At 32.8% G+C, this 27,583-nt stretch overlaps 1 protein-coding gene and 1 long non-coding RNA gene across 2 annotated transcripts in view; one reads left to right on the top strand and one right to left on the bottom strand.

Annotated features, from left to right (window-relative positions):
- LOC141451684 (metabotropic glutamate receptor-like) overlaps positions 1 to 27,583 on the bottom strand; it is a 97,462-nt gene that overhangs the window by 56,673 nt on the left and 13,206 nt on the right. The window lies entirely within an intron of this gene.
- LOC141451674 (uncharacterized) lies at positions 5,170 to 8,406 on the top strand. The gene is made up of 3 exons (XR_012456992.1): positions 5,170 to 5,452; positions 7,535 to 7,689; positions 7,924 to 8,406. It is a non-coding gene; the product is annotated as an uncharacterized lncRNA (long non-coding RNA).

Here is a 27,583-nt window from a genome sequence, read left to right as displayed (position 1 = left end):
AAACGAAGGAAATATAAGGAAATGCGAGCTACTTTGGGCAGAGAAACAGTGTTTTCCAATAATAAAAACCACATACAGATCAGTCCTGGATGTTACCACAAGGGTTGATCTTTTTCTATTGACACACTGCTAAAAACAAAGGAAAAATAAGGAAATATGAGTTACTTTGAGCAGAGAAATAGTGTTTTCAATTAATGAGAACGAGAATACAGAGCAGCCCTGGATGTTACAACTAGGGTTGATCTTTTTCTATTGACACACTGCTGAAAACGAAGGAAAAATAAGGAAATGTGTGCTAGTTTGGCCAATGAAGTGGTGTTTTCAATTAATGAGTACCACAAATTAAGAGTACCATCTACGAGTACATATTTAAAAGGTCTACAAAGATTTTTTCTTTTATAATAAAAAAAAATCCAGAGAATAAAATCTAAAAGTAAAAAAAAAAAGAAAGATAAAGTGATTTTCGCATGTTAAAAAAGTCTACCTAAAATAATCTTATTTCCGGTTATCCACCGGAAGGAAAAGAGTTCTCTGGTTGATTATTTTCAGTGTTTCTACTTGGAATCCAATAAGCAAGAAGGAAAAATAAGTGTTAGCGTAAAAACGGAGATTAATTTAATATTTTCGTTCATTTCTCATCCTCATTTCTCTTTCTCTTTTTAAAAGGAAAAGAGAAAAGGAAATTTAATTTATGATCCATCAATGACGTAAATATTTTTTTAGGCTGTTGGCTTCCTTATTGAGTTTACTGTTGGACCAGTTATAATTTTTTCGTCTTTCAAACGGAAAAATATACTTTTTGAAGTCTCAGAAAAAGTTATTTTTAAAATTGATTGGTAGTGTAAGTGAATGTGTGTACACATCGTAATATCTGTTAATGTGTGTGTGTGGTCAGAGCTGAAGAAAAGTTGGTAGTGTGATATTGGGATTACTTTTAATTCTCAGATTATATAAGGAAGGCATTTTAGGGGTATAGAAGAGAGAAAACGGCTTTAGTAACCAAGATATCCTAGACTATTGCTCCCAGCAATTCGCCTGACTAATTGAAGGTGTCCAGGGAGCCGATGTAGGAATAGCTCAAAAGGCTAAAAGCTGCTGTGACGTTAAAAGAGTCTGCTTCTGGGCGCTTCCTCGTGAGTAAGAAGCCTTTCCTAGTTTATCGCACGCTTGGAGGGCATTAGTCTTCTTCCCCAGCAAGCCTTCGAAAAATATTTTACTATCGTAAGAACTGTAAAGCTAATACGTATTGTGGTACTGGGTTCAATTCCCGGTCTTAGGCCTTGGATTTTATTTAATGGTTAATAAAAGAAATTTACATTAAAGTATGTTTGCTAGCCGCCTCCGTCCACGACACCTAATTGGTAGTTGGACGTAAAGCCCGCCTGAAAAAAATAGGCATTACTGTAGTTTACTTTTACTGTCGTAAAAATACGGTCTCTTAAAGGAATTAAGGACATTAAAGAGTGGTCATCACAATCTGCCAGCTTTCTGAAGCTTAGGATTTTCCTAGAAAGCCAGGCCTAGAATACTTCCCTAATTTTTTTAGGGAACTAGAAAAATGCTTGCAACCCAAGGAGATAATAATCTGATTATTGGTTCTACAAATAGCCTGGTTGAGAACTATTAGACTATCTGGATTTTCAGGAGCGTTCAGGATTTCTTGGAAGCCACCACTTTTCTGGAAGAGCCAAAATAGTGGCCAGGTATTTAGAGAGAGATATATATATCCCTCACTTTAGCGAGCTTTCGTCAAAATATTTAGGAAGAACATTGAGAGGTAAGTTGATTAGAGGGAATAGTTATCCCTAACACCGGTTTTCATTCATTCACGAACCTCCTTAACTACTTGGGTAAGCTTTTCCAATCAGAATCTTTGTGGAACACTAGTAATTGCCTATTTTTTCAGGCAGGCTTTATGTCCAACTACAAATCAGGTGTCGTGGTCGGAAGCGACTAGCAAACATACTTTACTGTAAATTTCTTTTATTAAACATGAAATAAAACCCAAGATCTAACACCGGAAATCGAACCCAGTACCACAATACATTATTTATTGCTAGTTGAAACTTTTGTGGAACACTATAGATGTAACAAAACTAGCAGAGCAGGATACCTCCACCAAATGTTTATTTATATACGAGTATATCGTATACTTGAAAAGAATTGAATTCAGCTTTTCCTCAGAACATATCTAACATTCAAGAGAATTTAATTTTCTTAAAATGAATTTTAAGAAAAAGCAATGTATTATCAATTATTTATCAATTAATGAATGAGTGCCATAATGTGACATTAAACTAATGGATTACTGATGATTTAGAAACATTACTGGGGGGGGATATAATTAAACTGATGAACAATAAATCAAGTTGATAATGGAATTCAATTTAATTGAAATCAATATAGGAGAAGATGTAGTAATCTTGCCCAGATGCTGCTGTTCTTCTAGTTCGCAAAACCCATTTCTCAATAAGATAAAGCTTCTGTTGGACATCTACCCTTAAACAAGAAGTAGTTGTTTTTTTATGAATTGAGTAACAAAGAATACCTACTACAGCAAAAATTTACTTGACGGATGAACAGAAATTGTACTAAATAAACAAAAAAGAGAAGAAGATTTCATCGAGTAGCAGATTTCGAAATTCACTTACGTTACTGTCTCACAAGTAAGCAACTAAGTGCGAGAGAGTCTGTACAATGTAAATCTCTACTCTAAACAGATTAATCTAAACTCTATGATGAATGGAAGTCTCGGTAATAATTAAAAGTTGCACGAAATACTTTTACGGTAAACCGCCGATTTCGTGAAGCGCAATGATGGTTTTTAGTAACAAACGAACAAAAGGGGGATGACCAGGACAAGATGGGTTCCGAAAAAGGAAATTTGAACGTGTTTCACCAGTAATGTTAGCAAAATAAAGGCCCTTATTATATATAAACGGAAATGTTATAAACACAAGCGACACCCATATGTATAACATTGGTGTCCTACATGCCACTAGGAGTTATAGCGCTCAGGGGGGGTTTGAATGAGCGGTTGGTTCCACAGCATGTGCCAATTTGTACTCATGTTTTTCTCTCCCAATGTTATGTGGCGAGTAAATGTGTAGAAAATTCTGTAGAATTAATTATAAATATTTACTCACAAACATTTTATATTTATTGCTAACGAAATCCGTTACGCCACCAGTGTTGGGCATAAACAATTGCCTAGAAAGGAAGGAAAGCCAGAAACTCGTAGTTACAAACATAAAACAGCATTAGTTCGTCATTATACTTTTATTACTTCAGACAGATGGATAATAAATGATGATTTATGATACCCTAACATTGTAAGCAAAAAGAGTCGTTAAATTTTTAGATTTCTGAAATGAAAGGCAGTAGATACTTCTCAGCAAGCCTAGAAATATCTAAGATTGAAACGCCAATTGTAATTAAAAACAATCAATTCCTTAAAAATAAGAAGTAGAAATTACTTAACATGCGCACTTTTTGACCTAGATAATCTACAGTTAACCGTTTGTTACAACTGTCTTCAACTGGACCGTTTCCATTTCCTTTTTATATAATGAATGGTTCCTAATTAAAACCATCATTCTTTTTAATTTCAAAGCATTAACTAGCATTTATACTTAAATTTAAAAGCTTAGAGATAACTCTCTTGGCTAAGTATTTCATTTGAAATAAATGAATTCAATTCCAGGTTTTTTTTAACTGTAACAATTCATGGATTTACTCGAAATAAATGTATTAGTAATTAAGAAAAATGTTCAGCGAAGTTGATAGTGGCAGGAAATGGGCTTTAGGGCTTCAGGCTGTTTTTTTTCAGCCAGTATTATTAAATTTCCTTACCAAAAAGTTTCTCTAGTTCTCTGAAAAGGTTTCAAGTAAGAAAGTTTGTACGTCAGGATTACAATTTAATCCTCTGCAACGTTATTGGTTTCATTTATGTTGACGTAGTTATCATGTCTAGTTCTTCTGTGATTCCAGAAGTGTTAACTATCATCAATCAAATCTCACAGCTTGAGACTACATTCTTGTGTCGCATAAAAAAATATCGCAGAAGGTCATCAGGTCAAGAATGAACAAGAACATAAAGCCTCCTGGCATAAAGGACATTGTTTTTCTAACGAATCTCGTTACCAAATCTGTAATACTTAGCTATTTGCCTAGTATTAGTAAAACTACCGAAGTTACTTTGCTGTTAAAACCGGCCAAACTTTCAAATCGAGCCTAACACAATTAAACTTATTAGTTTATTTAGCTCAATAAGCAAATTCAACGATAGATTACTGCTAACCAGAGTCAATATTTATTTGGATATTCATCAGATCATCAAGAAAGAACAGTTTGGTTTTAGATATAGTCTATCCACTACTGCCTAAGTTATCCAAACATAGTAGTTGATCTAATCTTGAGGCGCTCGACCAATCTTGCTGGACATTCAAAAGGTTTTAGTCAGTGCAAGGCAGAGTGATTTTTCCAGACTGAGAGAGAGTACCATTATCCAAACTGACGTTAAGTAATAAGCTGCTCTCTAGGAGTTACTAATACCAAGTAACTTTTAACTTGGCCTTTTCTCATGTACACAGTACAATAACCGAAGTTTCTTAGGATCTATTCCAGGACTGGAGCATTTTTCAATTTATTTTAACCCAAATGACTGAATAAGGCTTTGTATTGCAAAGAATAGTTCTTAAATAGGTGGAAAATTAGGATAAACTCATCCTAAATTGAGGCTATTCAGTTCACCAGACCTAGGTTAGTAGGTATGAGCGGTCTGTGTCGAAATATCCGGGAATAATTCTCCATGAGAAGAAACTTATATTTATTCCTCCAAAAAAGAACATTCAACGGAAAGGTGGCCACTCAGATATTATTTCCCTAGTTCAGCAAATAGTCCATAATGTCTTCAGAAAATAAGGCTAAAGTTGATGACTGCTATGGACAAACAAAGTATTGTATTGTCTTCTTTTCGATACACACTTTACTGAGCTTTCACATTGTGACAAGAACACATTACTCATTAAAGTTACCACAGAGGATCTTTGCTAATATTTTGGTAAATATGATTTGGACATTGCGTACAGAGATTGAGGAGTAATGAGCACTCTTGAATTTTGGCAAAAAGGAAGACTGGAATGGTTTCCATAGTAACCAATCAAATTTCAAATAGCTATGAGATGTTTGTCATTCATTCGAGATATTTTTATTTTTAAACGAATCCAAATTTAGAAAAAAAATAAAATACTTTAACCCCTGCAAACTTAGTAAAAAAAAAAAAAATTGTTTCCCTTTAAACGAAGAAAATTGAAGTTATCTAAGCTGACCAGAGGAAAAAAATAAGATAAAAGAAGCCGCTGATAAACGTTTTTGATGAAAAGAACGATTTCTTTACAGGGGACAGCTGCTACATAAATCCCAAAATGATTACTCGAATGTGTGCCCAATAGTGAGTACCACCATTATTACTTGGTTATCTAAAGGGATCTTTCTGGACAGTGAGCGAATCACCCTTTTACATTTATAGAACAAGAACTGCGATAAAGAAGAAATCCTGGTTAATCTTGATTTCATCTAGGTTTCTTCAAACTTCCTGTAAGAAGGTTTAGAGTGTTCATTATTGGTTTTTCTTCAGAAATACGATGTACTAGGCCAACCATATTGCTTATATTATATTTTGAATACTTATTGGTGTTTTTTTGGGGCAAAACATTAACCAAATAGATATTGGAGCCTTATAGGTGGAAGATTAGGATAAACTCATCCCAAATTGAGGCTATTCTGAACACCAGATATCAGACTTAATTAAGTGACTTAATAAAGAGGTAATTAAACAAGAGAGATGACAGCCATAGGTACAGCATGATGCATCAATTCATTCAGCTAGTTCGAACAATAACACCTTAGAAATGGACTAAGCTATTAGCCAAAATTTGATGCAAACACCCGCAAGACTTTTTAGCTTTTATTTACGTAGTGGGCTATCAAACTGAACGAAACTAAATCTCAAAATATTACCTTCACTCTTCGACGCATCACTCTTCCTCCTGTCTTTTACAATCTTATTCCTTTACCAGCTGTCAACGTAGTCCGCTACCTTGGGCTTTACCTTGACAGAAGACTCACATGGAACCCTCATACTCGACTTAAAAGAACAGAACTCAACAGACGCTTCCGACAACTGAAAAGACTACTCGACAACAGATCAAAACTCACTCTGGACAACAAAAGACTTATATATGTAAGTATACTAAAGCCAGTCTGGGCTTATGGCATCGAACTGTGGGGTTCAACCAAACGCTCAAATCTGCAAAGGTCTAGGGTTCTTTTTTTTTCAATGACCTCTCCAGTTGGCCTTCCAAGTGCTAAAGATGTAATGCTCTCTGGCAGACGTGAGTGATCGTTTCTTCTTCTCTCATCAACAGACTGTACAAGAACTGAAAAAAGAAAAACCTGCCCAACCTACTGTGAAGAGTCTTATGAGCCTAACGATTCCCATTAAGAGGGAATATGGTTAGATAGTCGGTTGGGCGGCAGTTAGTCTGTTGGTAGTTAAGAATCGCTGCATTTCCTCGGGGTGGAGTACTGCTAGCCTTGTTCAGTACAGACAAGTGAGTTGGAATTGTGTTAAATTCTAGCCTTAAATAACCACTTCTTCATCAAATTGCCGCAACTAGTCAAAAACTGGATATCGTCCTGTAGAGAATGCTTTTCTCTTCCATAAGAATCAAAAGAATGGTGACAATTATCCGTTACTCCAACTTTAAACAACTAAAAGAGACAGTACAGACAAGATTCGCTTCAAGTTAGATGGTTTCGTTGTGCTGGAGATTGATAATCTTTCCAAAAAAAAGTCAACCATCTCTCGCTACCTATCATAAATAATTGTAAGTTCATCAGCTCAGTCATGAATATTAATACCATGAGAAAAATGAACCAGCAGTGTTCGGACTAGATATCGGACTGAAAACTGACGAGCTATCTCTTCATCACACCAACAGAGTCACAAAATTAAAGGGGCAAAAATTCGGCCATCACAGAGATGAATCACCTTCCATCCAAGCAGCGTTCAATTGTGAGCCACTTTGCATTTTCAAAACCTAAACTTATAAAACCTAAAAGAGAAAACAAACTTTTCAAAAAAAAAGTCATAATTTAAGAAAACATGAATGAAAATTTGTTAACTTTGAAGTCCCCTAAAGTAACAAAAGAACTTAGAAAGAAGTAATTAATTTTTCCCGATTGCCCTGAGATAAGGTCTTCTCTAATCCAGTGTATTGAGGAAAGAAGAAAACTTCTCATTTTCCCCGGTGAGAAAGGATTAAAAACTAAATTTTCTCAAGTGAAAAAGAGAATTTTAGTGGTGGCTATTATCTACACCAATTTAAAAGTTCTGAACAAAACCATCAACATAATATTAAGTTAAAGTAAATGTTTATTAAACATTTTTTAAAAAAATAATACAAAGCTAAAGTAGATATAAAATGATAATATTAAATTTGAACAATAACTTTTTTTCTTCTATTTATAGATTTATAAACTGAACAAAAAGCCCTTAGACTCGAAGACTTATTGGTCAACAAATGGGAAACCTGCGACTAAAAAAAAATCTTCCTCCAGTAAAAGCAGTCCAAAATAAAAGAACAAACGGTAAAGCAGTTAACAAAAGTTTACTACTGGAACAAAGTAAGTACTTTGAAAACTTGAAACTTTCACAAAGATATGTTCTCTAACTTAATAATACTTATTAAGATACCTACAATATTTTAAAGTGGACATTGTCCCTCTTTAGTTGTTAAATTTAGCTCTTAAAAGTTAGTGGAAAGTTAGAGCTAAAAATACCTGAACTCATTTAAAAAAACAAAAAAAACTTTAGAGTCACTAAATTTACCATTAATCGATAAGAATGGTTATTTTCAGTTCTAGACAGAAAGAGAATCGAGTAAAGAGTCTGTTATGTCACCGTGGAAGAGTCTGGTAGCGTCGTACAAGATACATTTATGCCAGCTTTGATGTATGAACTTATGGTAAGAACAAGAAAACGACAGGCTATAATCTGAAGACTCAAACAAAAAGCAAAAAGCAAGAGACGGATAAGAAGACTCTTATCAACGCCTTAGAACATGTGAGGCAAGACAGTTACGGCAAATGTATTCTCGTACACCGTAGAAATGTATTCCTACACTAGTTCGCACAGATAGATAGAAAAATGAATAACTATTTGTACAATAATAATGATTAATAAACTCCATATAATGGGGTCAATTTCGCCCTCAACACCCACGTGGCGCCTCCTGGGACTCGATAACTAAGATGATGGAGGTACAAAGAGCTGGAAGCTGTAATCTGCTTAGCGGAGACAACTCTAAATAAAAACAGAACTCTTAAACTTATGTTTTCAAAGCTAGGGAAATATTTATTTAAATTTAAGTTTATTGACGTGACTACTGTTTGTTATGTTTTCTTGAGAAAACCAAATTGCTGCATGTTTATTTGAACATTTAAAAACTATATCAACAGAAGTAGAAGTCGCCTTTTGACCCTGATAACGTGAAGTTAGACAAAATAAAAATAATACTGTAACTTTCATGGTTTTTTTGTATGCGATGCAGAAGTTACATTTTAGAGAGATAAACCATAAATGTATTTGGTGTACGGCTATTCCCACATAAAATATGTATCTGATCTTGCTAGAAAAATCAATCATTTAAATAGTGCGTTTTAGTTTACAGGAATTCTTTTTTTTACTTTTAACATAAATTCCCGGGTATCCCTAAAGTATTCTTTTCTGTTCCATTTTAAAATAATAATATTATTTTTTGTACAATTTGTATTATTAACAAAGTTAACCCTTTTCTGTATGTTACATATGGCTGTAATTGAACATAAACATTGAATTGTTTAAACATCTAGGTTTAGACAACTCTGTATACATTGTTTATTTCACTGAAGCCCAAATTAACTCTAAATCCGAATCTGAATCCGTCCATTTAAAATACACATATATGTATATGTTCATGTAGGTAAGTGAAAATATCGCACGACCAGAAGTCTACTTTGATAAAAATTATTTTAAATTTCATTTTAATTTATTTTTCATTTCTTTTTTGTATAATATCCTGTTAAATAACGTGAAAGTAAAGAGTTTAATTTATTCAGAGAGATAGTATCTCTAAAAGAATAAATAATGGTGGAAGGTAAATTCAATTTTTAATAAAACATGAATACTAACAAAGAAATCAAATATCCAAATGTATAAAGGATGTTACAATTAAAGCTTTAATAACTTTATACAGTAACTCCGACTGTTAATAAAATTACAGATAAATATTTTAATATTTTGTCGCAGTATTAAAATAAAATAAATAATAAATATATTGGCTGCTAATATCTCAAAATGATTTAACATTATTCTTTACGATTGATCAATTCCATTTTATCATAAAGTTCTTAGTGCCACGTAAATAAGTCAAATTTGTTCTAGGCAAGCATTTCTAGGCATAGTAAAGGTTTTTACTGATTTACAGAAGAATTTTCCAATTAGTTGAATGTTAGAAAGAGAAAATAAGGAATTTACAGTAATATCATGAAGATTATCCAATTCTTCCTTTTTTCTTTGGACCTCTATATCCAAAAACAGGCGACCCAATGTGTACAATACACCCCTGGCATAGAAAAGGAATGTTAGAAAGAGAAAATAAGGAATTTACAGTAATATCATGAAGATTATCCAATTCTTCCCTTTTTCTCTGGACCTCTATATCCAAAAAAAGACGACCCAATGTGTACAATACAACCCTGGCATAGAAACGGAATGTTAGAAAGAGAAAATAAGGAATTTACAGTAATATTATGAAGATTATCCAATTCTTCCTTTTTTCTCTGGACCTCTATATCCAAAAACAGACGACCCAATGTGTACAATACAACCCTGACATAGAAACGGAATGTTAGAAAGAGAAAATAAGGAATTTACTGTAATATTATGAAGATTATCCAATTCTTCCTTTTTTCTCTGGACCTCTATATCCAAAAACAGACGACCCAATGTGTACAATACAACCCTGACATAGAAACGGAATGTTAGAAAGAGAAAATAAGGAATTTACAGTAATATTATGAAGATTATCCAATTCTTCCCTTTTTTTCTGAACCTCTATATCCAAAAACAGACGACCCAATGTGTATACTACATCTCTTGCGTAGAATTAGAAACTTAAGAAGTGAAAATTATGAAATTTTACGAAACTAATTAATTGTTCGGCTCAGTTAGCCAAGCGGGCCAAAGAAGAGGCGGGTTGCTGATGTAATAGAAATTACGGCGGCGAGTTGACTGAGAGAGATGTTGATTACAACGGTAGACAGATCTGAAGAGAATGCGTTTTATTGCACATAAGCAATTCTTTTAAAAGTCGCAATAAAAAGTAAAAAAGAAAAAAAAATAGATATGGCTTTTAATTTAAAAAGTAATAAATTTAAAATCTGAAAAATAAAAAGTGAAAAGTAGTCGCCTGATAAGGCTCGTAATAAATAGAAATAATCTGCTAATGAGAGTAGAAAAGAGAGGAAATACCACCATTTTATCTCTCCACTCGTACACACACACACATACAAGTATATTATTAATGCAAAGAAAGATAGTACAGTTTCCGGCTGAGAGTGAATACAATTGTACTAACATATTTCTTGATATCATCGCAGAATAATAATGTTACTCTATACTGTTCAGTACTTCCAGCTGGAATCTTTTATTTTGCATCAAACGACTATTATCACTTACATTTTTGGGGAATTTTTGTTCTAATTAAATTGCTGATAATAATCGGTGGTGAAGATAAGAAATTATTTAGAAGAAAAGAACCACGTAAATTGATAATCCTAATTCTAATTTGTGATTAAATAATTTTTATGTTTTTCATGTTTTTACAAAGATTGCACACTAAGATTAAAATTGTTTTCTGTGTGCTTTGTTGGAATATAATTGAATGTAAAAGGCAAAATTACATCATCTTTTTTGTTGATAAGTAATCTTTCTTTTGAAATGATTTAATTAAATTTTCTGCAGCTCTAACCTTTCAGAATTTTAAGGAGAACAAATAAATCGGTCACTTTTCTTTGAAAAGGTGAAGATTTGGACCAAAGGTTTATATGAACTTCTTTTGGTGTAAGTAAGATACAGAATGACCACTTTTTCTGTAGCTGGCTCCGTCGTATAACACTCTGCATGTTACTACACTGCACTTTATTGTGGCTTCGCTGAAGTTCCACTGCACTTGTTGCTGGATTATATTTATGGTGATTGCCATTGTTGAATGCACTAAACAATGCAATAGCACAATTGTGAAATAATGGCAAATTTAGCGAATTATTTTATTAAAATTTAGCTCACTAACTTGTATTGTGTATTTACTTATTAGATAAGTTAGTATGTTAGTATTTTTTTGAACTAAAGTAACTGTTTGAAACTTTACAACCATCTAAATTCCTGCTTAGATAAAAATAAAACTAATTATGTTTATTGCTAAGTTTAAAGAACAATCCGGGTGTGTCTCCCTGGTCATTGCTCAGTCTTTTGACTTGCTGTGTAAGCTCAAGAGATTCTTTCCCTCAACATTTATCCTTCATCCTACAGGATTAAACAAAAAAAACAAAACAATTCTCTCAGGAGATAAATACATTCTACGATGGTGAGACAGTTGCCTAACTCTAGATCGGATGTCTGGCACCAGAACTCCCGCTAAGTTTCTTTTAACCCCTTGCTGAGGGAGGAGAGCTGTAGAGTGGCTGAGAGTAATTCCAGTTATTCTACTACCTTTCCTGTTAATTCACAGATATTGAAAAGAAGATCCTATGAAATTTACTCTAAATCTAATTCCATCAGGAGTCATTAAAATACAGCAAAGCTGGACAACGATTTATATCCATTTTCAAGCATAATCTAAGCATAAGCAAGAGAGAGAAATATAATATTATTCTTATTTTCTACTTCGTAGCACTTAAAAAGTTCAGAAATAGGAAATGACATGATTGTTAGTGTATAGTTTCCCAACAAATATACATTTTTCTCTCTTTTTTTGCGTATTTGGTTGGCATAGCAAAGAGATATTTTGGCATACAGCCAAATGATTTTATCTCTCAGAAATCGCTACAGCTGTATACAGTTCTTTTTTTCTTCCTTTTATGTACAAGTTTTTGCTTTCTCTTGGTAAACACTAAAAATAGGAACATAAACCTCTCTACGCTCCCAGTATTATCTGACAAATAAATATATGATATAATTTCCCTCGCCAATAAAAGTGATCATGTGGTTAATGAAAATCAATAATCCAGTGAGATAAATGAGGAATTTTATTTTTAAAAAATGAGCAATACCTTAGAATTTTCTTTTAACTTTGTACACTCGTTTTAACTCATGATGATCAACAACATATTTTTCCTTAAAACGGCTAAGCACATTTCAGGAAGAGTGGGATTGTCAGTTCATCATTTCAATATATAGTATTGTACGAATCTGTGGCCCAATTATTTTAATGGAGGGTTAAATGTGTTGCTTTAAGTTTTGAGTTGAAGAAAATTTACACATCCTACAAAGTACCACAATACTGAATTGAATTTTTATCTTTTTCAGAAATTTTACGAACGATTTTTCTCTTAAGAGATCAACCACTTAAAAACTATAACTTTTATTTTTATAAATTGTCTTGGAAAATTCGTTTTGCAGAGGATGTTGCAGAGAATGGGAGCAAGTTAATAATGAAATTTCATTGCAGTGAACATCTTTACAATTTGGATTGTGTTCTTCTTCTTGCTTGGCACTACAGTCCATGAAGAAACTTTGGCCGCCTCAATAATGTTGTGCCATTCATCTCTCCCTCTCTTGGGCCGTTCTTCTCCATCTTCTCAAGCCCAAATCTCTTAGATTCTGCTCATCACTGTTGAGCCATCTCACCCGGGGTCTCCCTCTCCTTCTATCCCACCCTGGATGTCCAAGAAAGAGTTTCTTGTCTATTCTTTCATCCCCCATTCATTCCAAGTGACCTAAAAATCTAATACTTTTTTGTTTGATAAGGCCAACTAGGTCCTGATCTGCTTAAAGGTTTCTGACTTTCTTGTTAGTCCTTATCCTTCATCTGTCCTTTTCTGGGTTAGTAAAGAATTGAATTCAATGTTTTACCACTCAAAAGTTGACAAAATGCATAAATTAGATACCCAAGAATCGTAGTTAGAGAAAAGTCTGTTTGTACTCCAAATTTTTATTAACTTCGAAGATAAATGCTTCAAAGACCACAATGTGTAATCATCTTTCTTTTTTGATCAATATCCTGTTCTTAAAGCTAAAATATTCACAATCCAAAATCTGCTAGAGTGCAATATACTCCCTGTAATAAGGGATAACAGAAAAGTATCCCAAAATTCATAAAAATTTCAGAATTTTATTTACTTGCATTCATAGAAAATATCAAACAACTAAAAATTTTAAATATTAGAGAACAATTCAGGGAAAAGTATGAAATTGGAAGGAATCAATAAGCTATTTATACTTGAAATATTTCTAATTCCTATTTAAATTCAAATATGCTGGAACAAAACTCACAGAGAACTGGAATCTAGCTGGAGGGCATTGAGTATGAAATGTACCTGATGTTCGTGCACATTTTAATAAACTTATTATTGAATAATTTTTTTCCTAACGTTGGCATTTGCAATCAAAGTTTGATTACCATTCATTCTAATTTCTAATTTAAGCAACGCCGAAGCGTGTAAATGAAAATTAATTAAAAACATTTTTTTGTTTTAAACTGGTAGAAATGTAATTAAAATATCTGAGTTCAAGCTTCGGTAAATCACATAGACTTACACTGCATAACTCACTAATTAATATATTCGTTAACTGACATAATAATAAAATTAGTACAGTTACAAACTCTACAAAGATACACAAATGACATCCTGCATCAATTTCTACATCATACCTAACAAGTTAACGTCTAGCTAGCAATCCTAACAGCTTTAAATTTCATAATTTGATGTAAATAACTTTGTCTTTTTATTGTTATCCTCCACATACCTCTAAACTTTTATGCCCATTTCTGTGCGAGAAGATTACTTGGGTCAGGATCACTTTGAGAGGATAGCAGAGTGTCATCAGCATTCGAGAAGAGGATAGTATTGAACTATCCGCAGTGTTTACTGCATAGAGTAGAGGAACCTAGAATACTCCCTTGCTAGACGGACACTCATTTCCGCTTTAAGAAAAGCAAATTAAAGAGGCACCAACTATAACGGTCAGAGTGGTATGATTTTCTTGTTTAGGATGAGATAATATGTGTCCCTTCAACTTCCAGAAAAGCTCAATGGAAAGCTATACTCAATGGAAAGCTTACTTTACATCAAGTAAAGCAAAGCTTCCACTCAAGTTCCTCACGTTGGCATTGCTAAATGGTTGATCATGTTTGCCTAAGACTCTTTGTTGGGGGCAGTATGGGTAGCTGCCTCCCTGATCACCCATTTTAGAAAGTAATAAAAATAAAACATACCAAGGAGGTAATTTAATGTGCAAAGAGACGAAGAATGTAATTAGCCCCCCACTAACATGGTACCTCTAAAATTACCTGTAAATATAATTTAATTTAGATTAATTATTCTGTGGACATACTGTTTCCATAGTTTCCGATATTAATAACAACAGCATAATTAATTTACGTCACCATATTATTTGGAACAATTTTAATTGAATTATTTACAATTTGTTATTACCATTTCTTTCGCAACGCGAAAATAATCGATCACTATTTTATTTTATTCAACTGTCTCGTTTGTTTTGTTCTTAATTCCTCCTACTCATGAGAAGATGACGTACTGTAAAGATGTGCACTTTTGAGGGTCATTGAAAATAATTTTACTCTCAAAAAATTTTAAGTTATTTTGAATTATATCATAAAGTTATATCATGAGTTTTTGCTGTAAAATTTGTAGCTATTACATTCAAGTAGATTCATAGATCTTTGGATATGTTTGAACTATTGATGACCAATTTTGCAGCAAAACCATTCTTGGCTTTTGCCTTGTACATCCATTTCTAGTTTCCTTTTTTTGCGTGGGTTGTCGCCACTAACTCTGTATGATTTAGGTTGCTTTCAAAAAGCGCTTTTTAGATTTCCAGTAATGGAAAATGAGAGACGCTACATTAAACCAGTCATGAAGATATCTTCCAGATATTCCCAGTGAAGTAAGCTATCCCCTACATTGTAGCATGACTGGGTGGTCCAAAATAGATATTCCTCTCAAACCTCGTAAATACCCTGATTGCCCAGGAAGAGCACGGGTTCTGAACCCACACTCTCTTACTACGCTCCTCAGATGTTCCAACTCCCTTATTATAGGGAACCAAAACCTCCTTCACAGGGAAGTTCTACAAAGAGAGTTAGATTATACCTGTAGCCAGATATAATCTCCCTAGACTAGAGTACACCTCTTCCCGTAAAGCTCAAAATTTAAAGTTTAGAATGTTCTAAAAAAGGGTTTAAATCCCTCCATAGCTTGGAAAATTGAAATGATTATTACTGGAATATTTTTTTTCTTTTTTAATGGTAACATCTGATAATATTTCCTTATTATTCTCTGATAATAAAAGAAGATAATTAAGACAACTTATCAGTTTTCTAAGAAGATAAATTGATCTGATTTATAAGTGATATGATTTTATAGTAGTTCGACTTCCTTGTACCAACTGAAAACAAATCGACTCACTGAAACAATTCTCTGCAACTTTGTAGGAAAAGAGAAATGGTAATATGCGAGTCACAAAACTCTTAGTCGAAAACATCACCGAGATCTACTTCATATATAGTTAATTATATTAACATTTAATAAAAACAGTTCAGGTGTTAATCTAGTAACTGTATTCGTAGCCGCCATAAGTTGATCTTTTTTTTTTTATGAATTATTATTATTGTAAGGGTCATCTGACTTCAAAGCTCCTAACTTTTAGATTTTTTTTTTAACTCTATTTAATTTAGAACTGCCTATTGGCAACAAGTAAATCGGATTAAATATATAAATAAAAATGGCTAGAAAGATTTGAATGAGGGCCATCCAACGATAACCATCATGAGTCGACTAAGAGAGGATGCTGTTGAAGTGAATTCGAAGGATGCCCTTTTCTATCATGCGATCAGGTGATAGCGAGGCCATCGACGCTTCAGTCTTCGGCGAGGATTTGAGGGAAGAGTAGACTGGGATAGATTGTTTATGAATGGGTTGAAGCTTTGGGAAAGTTTGGAATGAAAGTTTGATGTAACGGGATTTGGCTAGGTCAAGGACAAAAAGGATTTTTAGGTCAGTGAGGATGGTCTGATCGCTTACGTAGAAAGGAGCGTTTAGGATTTGTGCGTAGGATTTTCGATTGAAGGGATTTGATGCGGTTGAGATTGGAACGCTTTGCAGTACCGTACAGTTCAAGTCAGTCTGTCCAGATTAGGGCTAGTAGAGCTGTGTAGATTTTCTTTTTGTTCGGAAATAGATAATTTGAAGCGTTTGTCGAGGAGTCAACTTCTAGATAATACAGCTTTTTGAATCACTTACTAGCTTCACTTTTTCATGAAACATTTAATTAGTTTTACAATATTTATAGATATTTGCAGGAATTTACAGGAACACTAACAGAATGTCTCAAATTTCTGACAGTTGAAGCTTTTTGATACTTTAAGGTACCGGAAGAGAGAGACTTTAATGAAGCTTTTTTTTTATTTACGATTTTCACGAAGATGGAGAAAATCAATTAATTTCTCTTAAGAGAAAATCAATTTTTCAATAAAGAGAAACTTTATACAATAACAGTTTCGACAATAACAACTTTCTCTCTCTAATACACTGAAGCTACCTTATTCGTTAGATCTCTACGAGAACGATTAGAAGACGAGCTAGATAATAATAATTTATTCGAGTTTAATAAATGCTACTAAATTAGAGCCTTAAAAGGAAAAAAAGAAGTGACAAATTCAAAATAAAATGGACATCGCTGTCACCAGATTAAACCTCTCGTCTTCTCCATTTGTTTACTCAAAAAAATACATTTATCACTGACTGCCATTGTGATATATTGTTCTGTCTTATTTTCAATTAAAAAAAATTATATACTTTTTTTTTATGTACATAATTTCAATGTAATCCAGCGGAAGTAATTACCATTTCTTTTACGTTAAATACTTTTTACTAGCTGAAGAATTTGCATGATAAACTTTGTGGAAGTTGCATTGAGAAAGATCATTTATAAATCTCGTCGATTTACCAACTGGATTGCATTGGACTATCCATGGATACTGATTAGAGGTGAACTAATCCGGATGCTGGTAATAGATTAACCTTTGGTCAAAATTTAGTTTACTAGAGACGGAATTAATTGCAGAGAGTAAAAGTGAATTTTAAATATCTAAAAAAGAGATTGGAAACATCAGTAATTTCATTTTTCTTTTAATTTCAACCACTTTACTCATAGTTCGCTTCATATTTTTACATTTACTGACGAGATTAAATTGAATAGAAAAAATGCTAATGATGAAAATTTAATTGTTATGAGTTACATTAAAAAAAAAAAGAGGAAAGCGGAGATGAAAACCGGATAAGAGTAGTAGAGAGAAGGAGAAAAGAAGGCGAAATGAATTGAGAATCATTGGAATGAAGCTCATAATGGTGTGAAATAGCGCTGCAGATGTCGTCGGCACATCCTACGTCGCAGCGTAGTTTCATCATAACTGGCCGCTTGTTTCCTCCCAGCTTAGGCTCCAAACCATTCAGAACATGCTGCCGTTTATTGAATTCTTGAAATATAACCACAACTCTGGAGATATAACCGGTCGGACGGACGGCTCTGTGGCTCTGTCGTCACTGCAATTGCGTGCCATATAATTCAGCATATTTTTACTTAATCATTACGTATTTCATTTATCTATTATTAAGTTTTATTTGATTTTTTAATTATTGTTCACAATTGATTTACAAAAATATGTTACAAACACTTTTGCAACTTTCATTTCTTCAATTTTGTAACTAATTATTTCTTTATTTTATCACCAAATTCAGCATTACAAAACGTTCTTATTGATAGCTTTTAATAGAGCACAATAATTGGATAGACAAGCTCAACAAACCAATGGTTTCTCTTTTAAAAACATAGAAATTTACTTAAACTATTTAATAATAAAGGATCTACGTTTCAAGAGAAGAAACATTATCAAATTAGGATCTAACCTCGGAATGGAAGATAATAAGGTGTAAACTTGTATTAGTTTTATAAGTTGGCTTCAGTCTTACAGGAAATCAGTGGTTAAAGGTCACGAAAATCTTTTTTTGTAAATATCTTGTTTCCTGTGCTCTAAATGACATTTAAAGTTATTACAAAAGTTGTAGAGCATAAAATTCTCCACAAATTTGGTTCTATGCAATTTTTGTATACAATCAATCGTTCTTGAGATAGAGCGCTTAGCTTTATGAAACGTTAGGTCAACTTACACATTTTCAGTACATAATGGAACGCGAGTAGAAAATCATTTGAACGACGAGGAGAGCGAATCGACGGACAACCTGTCATATTTGAAGAAACTACGTTACACAGACAGTACACCGTGCACCAACTCCAAGATAAATGCTTCTTTCTTAAATTAGCCCGGTCCAACGTCTACCAGCAATTGAGATTTTGGATAAACGGGTATTGTAATAAAATAATAAAATGTTAGAAACAGTTACTAGGTCAATGTATACAATGTATACTCTAGTCCCGCAGATAGAGATATAGAAAAAAGAGAAAAATACAAAATCTTCATTAGTTTTGCTGGAATTTCCATAATTTCTGTTTCTAACATTGTAATTTAATGCCAAGCGTATATTATACTCAATTGGTCGACCGGTTTTGGATGTAGAGGTTTAGAAAAAAGGGAAAAATACAAAATCTTCATTAGTTTTGCTGGAATTTCCATAATTTCTGTTTCTAACATTGTAATTTAATGCCAAGGGTATATTATACTCAATTGGTCGACTGGTTTTGGATGTAGAGGTTTAGAAAAAAGGGAAAAATACAAAATCTTCCTCAGTTTGGGTAGAATTTCCATAATTTCTGTTTCTAACATTGTACTTTAATGCCAGGCGTATATTGTACACATTAGGTCGGCTGGTTTTGTCAGTAGAGATTTAGAAAAAAGGGAAAAATACAAAAATCTTCCTAAGTTTTGCTGGAATTTCCATAATTTCTGTTTCTAACATTGTACTTTAATGCCAGGCGTATATTGTATACATTAGGTCGACTGGTTTTGGATGTAGAGGTTTAGAAAAAAGGGAAAAATACAAAATCTTCATTAGTTTTGCTGGAATTTTCATAATTTCTGTTTCTAACATTGTAATTTAATGCCAAGCGTATATTGTACATATTAGGTCGACTGGTTTTGGATGTAAAGATTCAGAAAAATTAGAACTGCAAAATAAAAAGATTTGGTAATCTGTAAATGGAGTTGTTAGGTCTTTCAAATATTAGATTGAATCAAGCTTGAGGATAGCCTAGATGTAGTCTGAAAAAGGCATCCTGTCTGCATCAAATTAGGAACATTGATAGACTGCATGGAATGTATGAGGATTCATCTTGAAAGATTTATACAGGTTAACACATGTTAGACTCAAATTAATACTAAGATTTAAGTGGCTGCAGCTTCTGTAAGAATATCTGCTTGAAGATAGGTCACAGACAGTTGAGAGCAAGATAGCAAGCTGGAATGATAGGGAATAACTTGGAAAAGCCAAGCATGTACAAGAGCTGAAGGCTTCTAGGAAGTTGAAAAACAAAATGCAAACCAAATGTGTAAGTGAAATGAACATCTGCAATTAGTGACGGAATTTAGCAATAGACTAATTATTATTTCAAATTATATTCATATTATGTTGCATTGATGGTGCACAATTGAACAATCAATTTCAAATCAAAACGTTGCAATTCAAATCAGCCAACTGTTTATTACTCACTAATAGCAACCTCTCCAATCTAATCAGCTGTAGTGAAGTGCACAAAATACTATTTGAGTTCTCCTAACAAGAATTGCGTCATCTTCTAAATTCTTTATTTGACCGATAACAGAAAGTTTAGTATGAGAGTTGATTAAAGGACAAAAGGTTTTAAAAGTACCTAACGTTTCACATTTTCTTTTCAGCTAGTAATTTCAGCCAAATAGAAACGTTCGTAAATCTTATGTAAATAAATTAAGTTTGTTTTTAATTTTGTTCCAAAGACCTTTTAAAACTCACTACTACTGAGGCTTTCTAATAGTTCTTACATTTGCCTTTGTTTTCAAGAATTCTCGCTGAGAATATTACAAACACATGAAAACTCTTTTGTAATCTTGGAAATTTAATAATCACTGAAGTGTAAATTTACTGCATTTTCATTTCATATATTTTAGAATTTGTTAAATATCAAAGACATTGTACTGGCCATTTTCATTTATGAAATAATTTATTCAATTAACGCTTGCCGCTTATTTAATTTTGATCGGGTACTTCCGGATATTAAACTCAAAAGAAAACAAAAAAATGCAAACACTTTAATGCCAGGCGTATATTGTACGTATTAGGTTGGCTCGTACATATTAGGTTGGCTGGTTTTGGAGGTAGAGGTTTAGAAAAAAGTGAAAAATACAAAATCTTCCTAAGTTTTGCTGGAATTTTCATAATTTCTGTTTCTAACATTGTACTTTAATGCCAGGCGTATATTGTACATATTAGGTCGGCTGGTTTTGTCAGTAGAGATTTAGAAAAAAGGGAAAAATACAAAATCTGCCTAAGTTTTGCTGGAATTTCCATAATTTCTGTTTCTAACATTGTACTTTAATGCCAGGCGTATATTGTACACATTAGGTCGGCTGGTTTTGGATGTAGAGATTTAGAAAATAGGGAAAAATACAAAATCTTCCTAAGTTTTGCTGGAATTTTCATAATTTCTGTTTCTAACATTGTACTTTAATGCCAGGCGTATATTGTACGTATTAGGTTGGCTGGTTTTGTCAGTAGAGATTTAGAAAAAAGGGATAAATACAAAATCTTCCTCAGTTTGGGTAGAATTTCCATAATTTCTGTTTCTAACATTGTACTTTAATGCCAGGCGTTTATTGTACACATTAGGTCGGCTGGTTTTGGATGTAGAGGTTTAGAAAAAAGTAAAAAATACAAAATCTTATAAAAATAATATTTTTTTTTTTATTATTCGTAAAGATTTATCATATTTTGAGGCCAAAATTCATCAGAAAAATACTTAGATTTACAGATATATTTATTATTATCAATAATTTGTGGTAGCCTCACATAAATGGGGCTTATTCCTCTCATAAAGTATGTAATAAATTAGAGAAAAGAAAAAAAAAAGTACAATTACAAAGTTTGCAAAGTTCGATTTTAAGCGTCTTTTTAAAACTAAATGAAGACTTAAGACCCAAAATCTGTACGATTATGGTAAATGAGACGTTCACGGCACAAATCTATTAACTCAATTTTTTTTTTAAATGACTTAAATTTAAGTATCCAAAGCACTTGGTTCAGTCATAGCTTTTTATATTTTGTTATAAATTCCCTAAATAATGAAGATTAAAATCATTAAAGGACAAAATTTGTTTGGCTATTGAAGAATAAGTAATTTATTTCAAAGGTCATTTTAACTCCGTACTCTAATGTAAATCGTTGCAATAATTCAACTCAAATTCAGTAGCAGCCGCTGAATGATAGCGGTAAATTTATTTGAATTTAAATTATAAACAGGAATTAATTAAAAACAATTTACATTATTTCATCGCATTTCTCCATCTTTTTGTTTTTGGTTTTATGGAGTTAATCGAGTTGCGCAGTGAACTAAATTATGTTAAGAGATGGAAAAAGATAATGATGATAGTAAATGATAATAAATTACAGTAGTTTGGAGGCCTATAACTTAGAATATTGCGTTGAAGTATAGGTTGACAAAGGAGTGCCGCCTGTGAACACGAAACTTACTGATTGCTCGAAGTTTCAAGAATATTTTCATAAAAAAAGTTAGTAAAGGTGAGAACGGAGAGCTAATATTTCTGAGAGTTCTTACAGCTTCAATACTACACCTTTCTTGCTTCTATTTTCAATAAATAGGCTGTTATATTTTCCTAAAATTCCTCTTTTTCCTTCGATTCCATTTTTTTTCCACCCGTTATATTTCTGTCACAAACATGTATGAAAGAAATGACATCTAGATGTTTGTTGTTTTTTTTTCCTTTTATATCTAAACAATATCTATTTTTGTGAAGTATATGGTTTTTCTGAGAACTGAGAATGTTTAATTTAAACATTCACCTCGTTGATGATTTGTTCAATGATAAGAACAAAAGAAAAAGTGTAGAACAAAAAAAAGGATATGATCATTTCAGGAATGGACGAACAATATTCCACGCAACAAATTCAATCATATGTTCAACAACTCAATTTGAACCTAATCGAAGTAGTTTTCCTCTTATAAGTAGTGTCAGGATGTTGTAGATGTTATCTATAAAAAGGTTAGTAGAAAAACTAGAATTATAGTAAAAAAAAAAGGAGTTTTGCTAAAAGAAGTAGCAGGGTGAGAGGACCGTTTTGTGTTTTGGCGAGGATTATAGGGGTAGACGGAACATATTTTGGCTGAAGTGTCATTGTCAGGCGCGTCCAGTGTGACAAAGAGGGAAGAAGAGTATGGGCCATGTTCTCATGCTGGTCCATGCCTATCTCGTACACCAACATTTGTTGATCTCACAGCCACTCGTATGAGCACACACTTTCACCTCGACTCACTGAGTGCATTTTATCATGGGTCGGTCATACTTTGGGCTACACCGACGGCGCCTCTGTAATCAAGCACCACCTACTTAGTGATAACACCACAAAACTGTTTGTTTGTTCATGTTCATGTACATCAAACTGTACCTGCGTACTTTCACCGCAACTCTACATCGAACTATTGCAATAGTCGGGGGAAATAACAAACAGTATGTAACTAACCACTCGTGAACTGAATTTTCAATTTGTACCTTTTATTACAGAATTTAATTAAATAATTTTAAATTTTATCGATTATTAAATACATCGACATGAATACTCAAACGGCTTCCTCTAAATTTATTTGAGGTTCTCGCTCGAAACTCCTAATTTCAAAACCTATTTAATTCTAATAGTAAGAATGAGTGACCGCTCGAAACCATGGTTTTACGTATACGAGAGAAAATTTGGCAATTTTAAACCATTGGTTCATGGAACACCGACAAACTCTGATGTCTTTCTTTTTTTATTAATTTATTTTATTGCTTTTGAGAGTAAAGTCTCTCTTAGCAAGGAGTTGACATATTACAACAATTTTTACAAATATTGTGCGTACAATACGTATACAAAATTAAACTTCTAGAAATTATAAAATAAGAAAATAGTAAATTAAGGAAATTGCGATTCTTGCTTGATGTCAATAAATAAATGAAAATTAAGAAAATAAAAAACTAAACAAAGAAGAATACAGAAATAAAAGAAAAAATAGTGAGAATAAAGGAATTACATTGATCATCTTAAAGTAAGTAAAGTAATCGCCTATTTTTTCAGGCGGGCCATAACGTCCAACTACACAAGTAAGTGTCATGAACGGAGGCGACTAGCAAACATACTTTAATGTAAACTTCTTTTATTAACCATTAAATAAAATCCAAGGCCTAAGACCGGGAATCGAACCCAGTACCACAATACATATTAGCTTCGCACTTATAGTAATTATTACCTTAAGTTTACATTAAAATAGTACTCGCTTTGGCGGTACATATCCTAAAATTAAATGTCTTTCTTTTAGGTAGATCTTATATCCAAGTAAGAATTAGTAGCAAAAAGATATTTTACTTCATGTACACTTTTATTGTACCACATTTTTCAATACACAATTTCCAGCATTCTAATTCCCTAATTTTTGTTGTCATTGCGTTTTCGTTCTTATTCAATTTTTAAGAAAGAAATACAATATCTTTTGAAAAGTCAAACATCTGTTCGCTCTTTCAAATTCACAATAAGATACTGGTACCTCTTTCTCTACATTTCGCCAGAGAATAGAACAAACCATAGTTGCCCTCATTTCAAGCAAATCGAAACACGAGGAGTATACTAACGAAGGAAGACATCGCAAAGTACTAAATTGGTGGTAGATGAAGTGTTGTCGCTGTGAAGGGAACGGTGACCTGGTTGCCACTACTTCCTCTTGCGTAGATGTAAGACGAAGCAAAAAAAAAAACAAAACAACGATTAACTAGACATTAAAATGGAAATAACAATAACCTAACCTATATAAGTAATAGAATAGGAGCAATAATAGTTGTGAACATAAAGACAGGAGCATAAAACAGGAGAAATAGAGATAGAGAGAGAGACTGCTAAAAGGAGAGTCTCCTCCGCAATACTAACACACCGTGTACATAGTGTGGAATCGGTGTTCAAGAGGAAGGTCCCCCCATGGATGCTGGAAGAGAGATCTTCAACATATATTTCCCCACCCATAGCCCAAGTACTATTGTTCTACTCCAGGCTAGTGTGTATTCATCCTAAAATTTATATCACCCGCAATTTTTTTTTTCCCTCGTGTTTTCCCCCGCCTTAGGTGGAGTTGATTTACGTCGTGTATTCTGATTCTAAACACAATCGATTTAAAGTCTCAACATAATAATAATAAAAAGAAAAGTACAGAAACATGGCCACATTTATAATTTCTCTTAGATTTTCATATTATATAATAATAATTTTTCAGTTCAAAGTAATTCAGCCTAAGAAGAGGCACCCAATGAGAACCACTCGTACGGCTTTTCCTTATCTCAATTCACGCAATTATTTTCAAGAAGGAATTTATACTAAACTGGTTGTTGATTTGAACATTAAACACGCTTTTTCTGCGATCAAATTGTGCTGTTAAAGTAACAACTTCTCTCGGCGTTCCAAATTAATCAATAAAAAAATAAGATAAACCAAAATCAATAGCTGAACGTACATTATGTCGAAATTCAGATGAAAATATTTCTGAGTTACGTTAGAAGAATGCTGTTCTGATTAGAACCAACCTCCAGGGAACTGATTTATCTTCTGACTTGTAACTTCGGTTAGACATTCTAACTTACAAAAAAAAACTGTAATATAGAGACAGGAATATCTTTATCTCTGCCATATTTTAGGCATTTTAAAAACAGTAAAATAAAAACAATAACATTTATTTAATAAAATAAGTTTTTTAGTTATGCACATACAAACACACAAACTCTTTGATCAATTTTACTTTCTCCTGACAATACTCCAATCTATTATTTTCTGTGGTAACTTAAAATCGAAAATCTCTACATAACATATATTATCATCGTACTAGAAGGTAAGAAAACTTTTATACGTAGTTACTAAGTAACCAAATTGTGGATATTGTTATAAACTGAAGTGAAATAAACTTTATAAATTATACTGAGCACCTTTATTACTTGTGGAATAATTGGATTGCATAACTTGTTCAAGCTACATCATTTAACTGGACTTGTTAAGATCATTCCAGAAGTTTGAATAGGAATTTCAAATATTTGAAAATGTGTTTACCTGGAGAATGAATTCTTGTGGTTTTGTATAGTGGGTGGATGGGTGAAGGTACTTCGGATATTAGCGGATTTAAGCGGATATAAGCTAACCAACGCCGCAAAGCTAAAGATGTATTGTTGAAAATGTAGCCATGTCCCTCAGTAGCTGGGAGTTAATATCGGAAATTAGATGAAAACATTGTTGAAACAGAATTCTCTACACTAAACTGATTTAATCTCTGACGATGAATGAATGTCTGAAGCCGACTAGGTATAAATAGTAAACATCTATAATACGAAGGATAAAATCAGCGCAAAGATATATTGTAGGCATGAGTTAAAATTCTAGGGCAAGGCTTTGGGTAATATTTATTAATGTGATAATAGAGATACTCAGGAGATCTTGCGCCACGACTTTCATAACATCAACATCAATTAGTAATTAATAATTATTATTAATTACTAAGGGAAATTCTCTAAATAAAAGGAAGTATTATGAACATATCGAAAATACACGTGTTAAGGTCAAATCAATTCTACTTGGCTAAATGATAAAAAAATAAATGTGCCAATCCTTTACAGGTAAAATTTGGAGCTACGTATTTTTATGACATCAAAAATATTATATTTCGTCATACTTTGTTACTAATATGTTTCTTTCTCTCTAAGGCTACACCAGTCACTGCTAAAAGTAATTTCATTACTTATCCTAGTTCAGGAGATTTACCTCAATACATTTGTTTCCAAGTCCTTAGTATTCAATTCATCTCTCTAAATCCTACAAACCAATAGCTGCTGTCTTCACCACGAAAAAAAATTGTCGATTGTATAGTGTCGATTCTCTCTCTCAAGAAATTGTGCATGACCATCACAATTTATATTTCTTTGTGGATATTTCATTCAACCAGCATATAGCCTAGACAACATTTCCACTTTCCTTGAGCGGATCTTCTTATATATCGTTTTTCTTTCATGTATTTAAAGATCATCTATCTCACAGGTTTACCTTTATACTTGTAGAGTTACCACAAGAAAGGATTTCTAGTACTTTTCTATAACCAATATACTTTTGCTGATGTACCCAAAAAAAATCTTATAGAAATCTTGTACTTTCTAAACTTTTCTCCAAATCTCCGGTTCAATTATATTAGAATCAAAGCTGACAAAATAGAGAGTAAAATCTACACAGACCAATCCACATTTATAGTTTGAACACTTGGTAAAAAAAATAAAAGAAAAAGTTATCTTCACTGAAACAATCTCACGCTAACTGTAAATTGTGTCTCGACCTTTACAAACTACTATTTTAGAATCCTCACACGACACTCAAAAGTGCTTCCCTTTAACTAACTTTTTAATCTTCTTCTCAGACGCCTTGAAAAAACAATAACTGAGGTCGCAAAGCATAATATGATTTAACATCACATTGTACCAACTTGGAATTAGGGAGTGAAACTTTGCAGAAATGTTAACCAATCTTCAACAGATTCCCACTTCCAAATTTTGTGATTTTTTTTTGTAGCCTTGTTTAAACTCCTTTTGTTGTTTAAACTAAAACTAAAACAATCTCTCTCTCTCTCTCTCCTTCTTTTATACAACTTCTCTTCCGGACAATCTTCGACGAGGAGTGAGATAGATAGATAGATAGATTTATTTGCATGTAGGGTTTTGGATAAAGTAGCAAACAGATGGAAATAGTAATGTAATCAACGTCCGTCTGTGAATACACAAAAACCCGAACATTCTAATCAACAATTCTAGTCTGGTAATTCCCTAATACTCAGGGTCTTTGATAAGTATGACAACCTGGGAATTCAGTTAAAGGAGAGTTCGTGTTGTCAGCCTGAAATTTCTATTAGGTAATAATTTCTCAAAAGGACGTATCCCTCAAAAGAATTGTTACTGAAAATAGTTTTGTAAATAAGAATCAATTAGACAACGATTCAATGATTATCCTGGATATAATATTAAAACTGTCC

This window comes from Rhodnius prolixus, unplaced genomic scaffold (assembly GCF_049639745.1).
Source record: "Rhodnius prolixus isolate KJV_2025 unplaced genomic scaffold, Rpr scaffold_14, whole genome shotgun sequence".
NCBI classification, from domain to species: Eukaryota; Metazoa; Arthropoda; class Insecta; order Hemiptera; family Reduviidae; genus Rhodnius; species Rhodnius prolixus.
Note: the sequence above shows the minus strand (reverse complement) of the source record. Positions and strands in the feature narration are given on the sequence as shown.